The following is an 11,461-nucleotide window of genomic DNA, read 5'->3' on the forward strand; positions in this document are numbered from 1 at the left end:
CCGCACACGGCTAAGAGAACAATTGATGTCCTTTGGGGTGCCCCCTTGCCCCCGTATATAAAGGAGGAGAGGGAGGAGGCCGGCCAAGGGGCGCGCCAAGTGGGGAGGAAACCGACTTGGACTCCATGTCCAATTCGGCCTCCCCCTTCTTTCTTCCGGAGGGGGGGGGGGGGAGGGGGAAGGAGAGGGAAGAGGAGAAGGAAATGGGGGCGCGCCCCCTCCCCTAGTCCAATTCGGACTCCCCATGGGAGGGGGGCGTGGCTACCCCTTGTGGGCTGCCTCCCCTCTTCCCTATGGCCCATGTAGGCCCATCACTTTCCCCGGGGGGTTCCGGTAACCCCTCGGTACTCCGGAAAATACCCGAACCATTCCGAAACCATTCCGGTGTCCGAATACTATCGTCCAATATATCAATCTTTACCTCTCGAACATTCCGAGACTCCTCGTCATGTCTGTGATCTCATCCGGGACTCCGAACAAACTTCGGTCACCAAAACACATAACTCATAATACAAATCGTCATCGAACGTTAAGCGTGCGGACCCTACGGGTTCGAGAACTATGTAGACATGACCGAGACACCTCTCCGGTCAATAACCAATAGCGGAACCTGGATGCTCATATTGGCTCCCACATATTCTACGAAGATCTTTATCGGTCGAACCGTAATGACAACATACGTTATTCCCTTTGTCATGGGTATGTTACTTGCCCAAGATTCGATCGTCGGTATCTTCATACCTAGTTCAATCTCGTTACCGGCAAGTCTCTTTACTCGTTCCGTAATGTATCATCCCGCAACTAACTCATTAGTCATATTGCTTGCAAGGCTTATTATGATGTGCATTACCGAGAGGGCCCAGAGATACCTCTCCGACACTCTGAGTGACAAATCCTAATCTCGATCTATGCCAACCCAACAAAACAGCTTCGGAGATACCTGTAGAGCATCTTTATAATCACCCTTTTACATTGTGACGTTTGATAGCACACAAGGTATTCCTCCGGTATTCGGGAATTGCATAATCTCATAGTCAAAGGAATATGTATAAGTCATGAAGAAAACAGTAGCAATAAAACTTAACGATCATTATGCTAAGCTAACGGATGGGTATTGTCCATCACATCATTCTCCTAATGATGTGATCCCGTTCATCAAATGACAACACGTGTCTATGGTCAGGAACTTAACCATCTTTGATTAACGAGCTAGTCTATGTATTCACACATGTATCAAGTTTCCGGTTAATACAATTCTAGCATGAATAATAGATATTTATCATGACATAAGGAAATATAAATAACAACTTTATTATTGCCTCTAGAGCATATTTCCTTCAGTCTCCCACTTGCACTAGAGTCAATAATCAAGATTACAATGTAATGATTCTAACACCCATGGAGTCTTGGTGCTGATCATGTTTTGCTCGTGGAAGAGGCTTAGTCAATGGGTCTGCCACATTCAAATCCGTATGTATTTTGCAAATCTCTATGTCTCCTTCCTTGACTTGATCACAGATGGAGTTGAAGCGTCTCTTGATGTGTTTGGTTCTTTTGTGAAATCTGGATTCCTTCGCCAAGGCAATTGCTCCAGTATTGTCACAAAAGATTTTCATTGGACCCGATGCACTAGGTATTACACCTAGATCAGATATGAACTCCTTCATCCAGACTCCTTCATCCGTTGCTTCCGAAGCAGCTATGTACTCCGCTTCACACGTAGATCCCGCCACGACGCTTTGCTTGGAACTGCACCAACTGACAGCTCCGCCATTCAATATTAATACGTATCCGGTTTCTGACTTAGAGTCATCCGGGTCAGTGTCAAAGCTAGCATCGACGTAAACATTTACAACGAACTCTTTGTCACCTCCATAAACGAGAAACATATCCTTAGTCCTTTTCAGGTACTTCAGGATGTTCTTGATCGGTGTCCAGTGATCCACTCCTGGATTACTTTGGTACCTCCCTGCTATATTTATAGCAAGGCACACATCAGGTCTGGTACACAGCATAGCATACATGATAGAACCTATGGCTGAAGCTTAGGGAATGACTTTCATTTTCTCTCTATCTTCTGCAGTGGTCGGGCATTGAGTCTGACTCAACTTCACACCTTGTAACATAGGCAAGAACCCTTTCTTTGACTGATCCATTCTTCAAAATCTTATCAAGGTATGTGCTTTGTGAAAGTCCAATTAAGCGTCTTGATCTATCTCTATAGATCTCGATGCCCAATATATAAGCAGCTTTACCGAGGTCTTTCATTGAAAAACTCTTATTCAAGTATCCTTTTATGCTATCCAGAAATTCTATATCATTTCCAATCAGCAATATGTCATCCACATATAATATTAGAAATGCTACAGAGCTCCCACTCACTTTCTGGTAAATACAGACTTCTCCAAAAGTCTGTATAAAACCATATGCTTTGAACACCTCATCAAAACGTATATTCCAACTCCGAGAGGCTTGCACCAGTCCATAAATGGATCGCTAGAGCTTGCACACTTTGTTAGCACCTTTAGGATCGACAAAACCTTCTGGTTGCATCATATACAACTCTTCTTTAAGATATCCATTAAGGAATGAAGTTTTGACATCCATTTGCCAGATTTCACAATCATAAAATGAGACAATTGCTAACATGATTCAGACAGACTTAAGCATCGCTACGGGTGAGAAGGTCTCATCGTAGTCAACACCTTGAACTTGTCAAAAACCTTTTGCAACAAGTCGAGCTTTGTAGACAGTAACATTACCATCAGCTTCAGTCTTCTTCTTGAAGATCCATTTATTCTCTATGGCTTGCCGATCATCGGGCAAGTCCACCTAAGTCCACACTTTGTTTTCATACATGGATCCCATCTCAGATTTCATGGCCTCAAGCCATTTTGCGGAATCTGGGCTCATCATCGCTTCCTCATAGCTTGTAGGTTCATCATGGTCTAGTAACATGACTTCCAGAACAGGATTACCGTACCACTCTGGTGCGGAACATGCTCTGGTTGACCTACGAGGTTTGGTAGTAACTTGATCTAAAGTTTCATGATCATTATCATTAGCTTCCTCACTAATTGGTGTAGGCATCACTGGAACCGATTTCTGTGATGAACTACTTTCCAATTCAAGAGAAGGTACAATTACCTCATCAAGTTCTACTTTCCTCCCACTCATTTCTTTCGAGAGAAACTCCTTCTCTAGAAAGGATCCATTCTTAGCAACAAAGATCTTGCCTTCGGATCTGTGATAGAAGGTGTACCCAACAGTCTCTTTTGGGTATCCTATGAAGATGCACTTCTCCGATTTGGGTTCGAGCTTATCAAGCTGAAACTTTTTCACATAAGCATCGCAACCCCAAACTTTAAGAAACGACAACTTAGGTTTCTTGTCAAACCACAGTTCATACGGTGTCGTCTCGTTGGATTTAGATGGTGCCCTATTTAAAGTGAATGCAGCTGTCTCTAATGCATAACCCCAAAATGATAGTGGTAAATCGGTAAGAGACATCATAGATTGCACCATATCTAATAAAGTACGATTACGACATTCGGACACACCATTATGCTGTGGTGTTCTAGGTGGCGTGAGTTGTGAAACTATTCCACATTGTTTTAAATGAAGGCCAAACTCATAACTCAAATATTCGCCTCCGCGATCAGATCGTAGAAACTTTAGTTTCTTGTTACGATGATTCTTCACTTCACTCCAAAATTCTTTGAACTTTTCAAATGTTTCAGACTTGTGTTTCATGAAGTAGATATATATCCATATCTGCTCAAATCATCTTGAAGGTCAGAAAATAACGATACCTGCCGCGAGCCTCAACACTCATTGGACTGCTTACATCGGTATGTATTATTTCCAATAAGTCAGTAGCTCGCTCCATTGTTTCGGAGAACGGAGTCTTAGTCATCTTGCCCATGAGGCATGGTTCGCAAGCATCAAATGATTCATAATCAAGTGATTCAGAAAGTCCATCTGCATGGAGTTTCTTCATGCGCTTTACACCAATATGACCTAAACGACAGTGCCACAAATATGTTGCACTATCATTATCAACTTTGCATCTTTTGGCACCAATATTATGAATATGTGTATTACCAGGATCGAGATTCAACAAAAATAGACCACTCTTCAAGGGTGCATGACCATAAAAGATATTACTCATATAAATAGAACAACCATTATTCTCTGATTTAAATGAATAACCGTCTCGCATCAAACAAGATCCAGATATAATGTTCATGCTCAACTTGAAGGAAATATGCCCTAGAGGCAATAATAAAGTTATTATTTATTTCCTTATTTCATGATAAATGTCTATTATTCATGCTAGAATTGTATTAACCGGAAACTTAGTACATGTGTGAATACATAGACAAAACATAAGTGTCCCTAGTATGCCTCTACTTGACTAGCTCGTTTATCAAAGATGGTTATGTTTCCTAACCATAGACATGTGTTGTCATTTGATGAACGGGGTCACATCATTAGGAGAATGATGTGATGGACAAGACCCATCCGTTAGCTTAGCATTATGATCGTTAAGTTTTATTGCTATTGTTTTCTTCATGACTTATACATGTTCCTCTGACTATGAGATTATGCAACTCCCGAATACCGGAGGAACACCTTGTGTGCTATCAAATGTCACAACGTAACTGGGTGATTATAAAGATGCTCTACAGGTGTCTCCGAAGGTGTTTGTTGGGTTGGCATAGATTGAGATTATGATTTGTCACTCCGTGTATCGGAGAGGTCTCTCTGGGCCCTCTCGGTAATGCACATCACTATAAGCCTTGCAAGTAATGTGACTAATGAGTTAGTTGCGGGATGATGCATTATGTAACGAGTAAAGAGACTTGCCGGTAACGAGATTGAACTAGGTATGAGGATACCGACGACCGAATCTCGGGCAAGTAACATACCGATGACAAAGGGAACAACGTATGTTGTTATGCGGTTTGACCGATAAAGATCTTCGTAGAATATGTAGGAGCCAATATGAGCATCCAGGTTCCACTATTGGTTATTGACCGGAGATGTGTCTCGGTCATGTCTACATAGTTCTCGAACCCGTAGGGTCCGCATGCTTAACGTTCGATGACGATTTATATTATGAGTTATGTGATTTGATGACCGAAGTTTGTTCGGAGTCCCGGATGAGATCATGGACATGACGAGGAGTGTCGAAATGGTCGAGACGTAAAGATTCATATATTGGAAGGCTATATTCGGACACCGGAAGTGTTCCGGGTGATACCGGGTCACCGGAAGGGGTTCCGGGCAACCCCCGGCAAAGATATGGGCTTTATGGGCCAAGTAAGGGAACACACCAGCCCACAAGGGGCTGGTGCGCCCCCTATAGGGCCAGCCACGTGGGGAGAAAGGGAAAGGGGAGGAGGAAAAGGAAAGTATGAAGTAGGACTCCTACTTCCTTCCCCTCCCCCCTCCTTCCTTTCCCCCTTGTCCAAATATGGTAAGGGGGGGGGTGTCGTGGTACTAAGACTGACAGTAGAATAGGGGGGGGGGGGTAGTATGGAGAGGCAAGATCCTAGCTATGGCGAAGTTGTACACACGAGTTTTACGAGTTCGGGCCCTTCTCAGAAGAAGTAACAGCCCTACGTCTCGGAGCCCGGAGGCGGTCGACTGGATTATGCGTATGTGTGTTTACAGGGGTGCGAGCCCTTGTGCATGTGGAGGGGGGTGGCTTATATAGAGTGCGCCAGGACCCCGGCCAGCCCACGTTACAAAGGGTTTAAGGTACATCAAGAGGGGGGCGTTACTGGTAACGCTAGTAATAAAGAGACATAATGATCATTAAAGCTATGGTGTAATGTCCGACCGTTGCAGTGCCGAGTGGCTTTAGATCTTCTGGCTGTCGAGTGGAATGCTTCGTGGTCGAGTGGATGGTGACTCCTCTTCGAATGCTTCTGGTTTTAGGGTGATGACCTTGGGAAGGGTACCTAGGTTAGGCCTATGACCCTACCCTAGGTACATAGCTTCATCATTAGCCCCCGAATGGATCAGGGTTTGAGTGGAGAAGGAGTTGGAAATACTTTCGATTCACTTTTCACGCTTCGGATGTGTCTTGTTTGGATCGACGGACCAGCATGATGACACCAACTTCTTTTTCAGTCGCCTTGGTCCATTCCTGGTTTTGTCGAGTGAACTTTTGCTGAAAGAGCTTGGAGTGTTAATATGGAGAAGATCTTCCGTCTGACAGGTTGTTCTGCTATCCGCGGATCTTGCAGGATTCGAATTTTGGGAAGCGCGCGGGGCGGAGGAGGCTGCAGTAATCGGGCTAGATAAGGCAGGGTTGCCTCGATTTCTGCGCCACCTTTTTCGCCACGTATCGCGCGCGCGACTGTTGCGGGATTTGATAAGATCGTCCGGGCCTACAGGTCAGTCACTTGGAAGCAACCTCATATAAGGCGCCGGACCGGGGTTTTTTGAACAGTGCGCCCCCATTCTTCTTCCTTCCTCTCAGTTTTCCCCACTGCGTCCGCTCCTGCTCCAGCGCCGCTGCTCCGTTCGAGCTCTGTCCACCGCGATGGGGAAAGAGAAGACGAAGGGCCTGGAACCCGCGAAGAAGACGACAACGAAGGCGAAGGGGAAGAAGACCAGCCGGGGCGGATCCTCGTCGAGGTCCGGTCTGCCGCGCGGCTGGATCCAGGGCGACTAGATCCGGTCAATGGTCCGCCAGGACGACATCGACGATCTGGCGGAGGAGGGGCTGATTCCCCACGGATCTGCTTGGCTCCCGGGGAATGAGACCGAGCCTCGACCGCAGGAGGGTGAGTGCGTCCTCCTCGCCACTCACATCGACCACGGGTTTTCTTTGCCTCCGCACCCCTTTTTCCGAGCTTTCTTGAACTTCTTTGGGGCACAACTTCATGACTTTTCCCCCAACACCATCGTGTACCTTGCTGCTTTCGTGTCTCCGTGCGAAAATTTCTTGGGTTGTCGACCACACTGGGGCCTCTTCAAGCACATTTTCACGTGTCGTTCCCAGTCGGTTAAAAAGGCCAATCCGAGTGATGAGAAGACAAAAGTAATTCAGATGTGTGGGGGTCTTGGAATTCAAAGGAGGGGAAAGAGCTCTTTCCCAGCCATAATTCTTCCCGAGTCAGTCCGAGGGTGGCAGTCGACCTGGTTTTACTGCAAAGACAAGCCGACTCCAGGACAGTCGACTGGACTTCCCCCCTTTTCCATGGCTCGCGTGGAGAAGCCCTCCGCCTTGAAAGTGACCCCGGGGGAGAAAGCGGAGGTGAAGGTGCTGGTTGAGCGAGTGGTCTACCTCATCCGTGAGGGCGTGACCGGCATCACTACAAAAAAACACTTCCGTGATGATACGTGTTTGTCACAGTAGGTCGCGGTTTTTGTCATGCATGTACATCCATGACAAATTTATGACAGAATCAAGATAGTCATACCTGTGCTGTCGTAGAAGTGTTCCATGACATTACCAAAATTATCATCACGGAAGTGTCCACTTCCATGACGATAAATCGCGCGTCACAGAAGTGCTTTCGTCAAGGGTGACCGACACGTGGCATCCACCATAACGGAACGCCGTTAAGCTATCGGGTCGGGTTTTGGATCCGATAACCCGTTAACAGCCCCGACCAATGGGGATTTTCCACGTGTAAAATCATCATTGGCTGGAGGAAACACGTGTCGGCTCATCGCTGGGACAGATGTCATCCACTCATTGGACAGAAGGCGCCTATGATACGTCAACACGTGGCACGGCTCAACAGTGGCCCATTCCTGTGAAAAGGCCGGCCCGTTTGACTAGGTCAAAAGCTGGCGGGCCAGCCCATGGAAAGCCTGTTAACGGCCTGTTCGCATATAGCCCATTTACAGCCCACTAACCCAAGGCCCGTTACGCCCTATTCGAATTAGGCCCAGTAGCGTCATCTGGGCCATCCAATATGATTCCAGCCCGTTTTCACTTCTGGCCCATGTATGGCCCATGACGTCTTTCGGCCCATGTGAGGCCCTATGTAACTCTTGGCCTATTAACTGCCCGTGCTGAAACTGGCCCGTAATGAACAATGTATTACTTTACACCCATTAACGGCCCGTGGTGAAACAGGCCCGTAATGAACAATGTATCACTTTATACCCATTAACAGCCCGTTATTCCGTTGGGCCGTTTCCAGCCCATGTTATCTTTCGGCCTTCTCAGAGCCCATTTATTCTTGGGCTATTTTCCAGCATTCGTTTACTTACGGTCCGTTACTGTCATTTTCTACTTGTGGGCCAAATTCAGCCCGTCGTTACAGTCGGCCCGTTTGTGGTCCGTTAATACGTTGGGCCGTTTTCATAGCGTCATCAAATACGGCCTATTAACGATGGCCCGTTATGGTCGGCCCATGAACGGATGATTCCATCTCTAGCCCGTTTACGGCCAGAATGCGGTCTGTTTGGCCCATGTTTGGCCAATCGATCATACGGCCCGTATAAGGCCCATTGATGATATGGCCCATAGAAGGCCCATTGTTTCTACGGCCCGTAGAAGGCCCACTGTTTCTACGGCCCGTAGAAGGCCCACTGTTTCTACGGCCCGTAGGAGGCCCAGTGTCACTACAGTAAATATTAGCCCATGGTTATTGTGGCCTAGTTTTATAAAATAGGTTATTGCAGCCACTAGCAAACCGCAGAAAAAGAACTGCACTGACTACAAGCAAACAAATAAACAAGACAACAAGGAAATAAATAAGCAGGCAACTTACACTAGGCTATCACGGCTACTACACATATTACATCCACTGGGCATCAAAGTTCGTCACCAGTGCAAATATAGGGAACACAGCAGCATATAAACGCCGCAGCAAAACAAGTCCAGAACTGAAACCACTTCAGAAGAGCTCAAGAAACAATATCCTGGGTACCCATAATGCTGGCAAGATGCTTAGCAAGCTTATTAACTTTCTCTTGTTTGGCGCTTAAGTCCTCCAGCGCTTGCTGTTGCACCAAAAAGTATGCATCTGAATTCTGCAGGGACTTCCTCAGTCCTTCGGCTTCGTGTCGCATAACATTTGATCGATGTCTTTCAACTTGAAGTTGAGACTCAAGAAGCCGAACTGATTCAGCAACGAGTTCGAAGAGCTGGTGCCAGCAGTGGTAGCCAGTAACTCGAACACTACATCAAGACAAGACTTTGGGGTTGTCTCAGTGTCTTCAATATAGTTTTATCAGCTTTCTTGGAGACCAACAGGGATGTCTCACTATCTTGAACCTTATCTGCATTACTTCCTTTACCATTGCATAACAGGGTAATCTTCTCCAATATTTTATCCGCGTTCTAAAAGAGAAACAAACAAACACATCTCAGGTTTACAATGTAGTATATGAAACTCATTTTGGTAAACCAGTTCAGTAGTAAGGTGGACAGGATAACAGGATGAAACAAACATATATCTATGTAGTATGGTCACTATATGGTCTATATCATTCTAGTTTATGTTGCCAAATCAAGATAGATACAGTTCGAATCATATCTATTTAAGACAAAGCAGCATAGACAGAATATAAGTGTGGGAAACTACACAACAATTACAACACTTGTAATGTGCATGGCATGAGAACATAACTGTTTATTCAATTGAAACTGAAATCAACATAGAGCAAGTTACAACAGCAAACAGCCAAACACGTTGAAGAAATAGGTTTAAAACATACCTGTTGCGCCATTGGAGTTTCAATTGCATCCTTCAAATTTGAAATTAGTTGGTATCAGTAAATACAGTGATGCAAGAGCAAAGTAGTATGGACCATAGCTACGGAACCTGACCTGAGAACAATTCTTCTTCTGCTTTAAGCATTGACTTCGGGTTCGGAGTGGTGGTCCTCGTGATTTGGGCACTGCAGTTGCCTTACTAACTGCTCGTGTTTGGGCGCTCTGTGGTGGAGACGGTGCTGTGTCAATGGGATTTGGGTGTCTATCTGCTGGGGTTGGGGTTAGAAGGGGTGTAGCTGGTTCTCTGTCCAACTGGGTAGGAGTACAATCTGCATGAGTGTGGGTTATCTGTGGTGGGGCTGGTTCTTGGGCAAGTACAACCGTGGTTCTATCTGCATCGACAGGTAGAATGATCTTTTCTGAAGACCGTGTTTTTACTCCCACAGATACTGCCATCACTCCCTCCAATTGAAATGGCTGATAAACAAGAAAAGTAATTGAATGTACAGACATTGTAAGATAGACAGGTGCAATGGATAGTAGGGAAGAAAACAGGGCATGAAATGATTCACATTTATGTTGTCTAAGCAAACAGAATAGCAGGACATAATTTCACATATATGATGGCTAATTAAACAGGATAGCATGACACAATTTCACATGTATCATGGCTAACTAAACAGGATAGAATGACATACTTCAAAATATGATGACTATGTAAACAGGATGACATGATATAACTATACGATGTGTCTATTAAAGTGGTTGGCATGCCATAAATCACAAACATGCCGTCGATGGAAACATGATGGCATGATATAATTCACGGATAGAATGACATAATTTAAAATATGATGACTATGTAAACAGGATGAGATGATATAACTATATTATGTCTTTAGAAAATGGGTTGGCATGCCATAATTCAGATACATGCTGTCTATGTAAACATCATGGCATGACATAATTCAAATATATGATTTATATACTAAGGAAGTGAGCAGAGGGCAATCGCATATATGATGTGTCAACTAAGGAGATGGCATTCAATATTGTGTATATGATGTAAAAGCTAAGCATTGCAATACAACATATGCATTAATATGAGTAATATAACCCTGCCAAGTTTGAGCATACACCTCAGGGGGATAATAGGACTGGTCATCTGCCTCTGAATCCTCCTCTGAAGAGCTATCTGTAACCAGCAAGATATCTGCTTCAGCAGGTACCATTGTCTGCTCTGAAGACCTTGTTTTCACTCCAGATTTCTCCATCACCAATTCAATGTTGGGAGTCGTAGCATAATTTAAAATTTTTCTACGCTCACCAAGATGCATCTATGGAGTCTACTAGCAACGAGGGGAAAGGAGTGCATCTACATACCCTTGTAGATCGTGAGCGGAAGCATTCCAATGAACGTGGATGACGGAGTCGTACTCGCCGTGATCCAAATCACCGATGACCGAGTGCCGAACGGACGGCACCTCCGCGTTCAACACACGTACGATGCAGCGACGTCTCCTCCTTCTTGATCCAGCAAGGGGGAAGGAGAGGTTCATGGAGATCCAGCAGCACGACGGCGTGGTGGTGGATGTAGCGGGTCTCGGCAGGGCTTTGCCAAGCTTCTGCGAGAGAGAGAGAGAGAGAGAGAGAGGTGTTGCAGGGGAGGAGGGAGGCGCCCAAGGCTGTGTGTTGCTGCCCTCCCTCCCCCCATTATATAGGCCCCCTGGGGGGCGCCGGCCCAGGGAGATGGGATCTCCAAGGGGGGCG

Source organism: Aegilops tauschii, chromosome 1 (genome assembly GCF_002575655.3).
Source record: "Aegilops tauschii subsp. strangulata cultivar AL8/78 chromosome 1, Aet v6.0, whole genome shotgun sequence".
NCBI lineage: Eukaryota > Viridiplantae > Streptophyta > Magnoliopsida > Poales > Poaceae > Aegilops > Aegilops tauschii.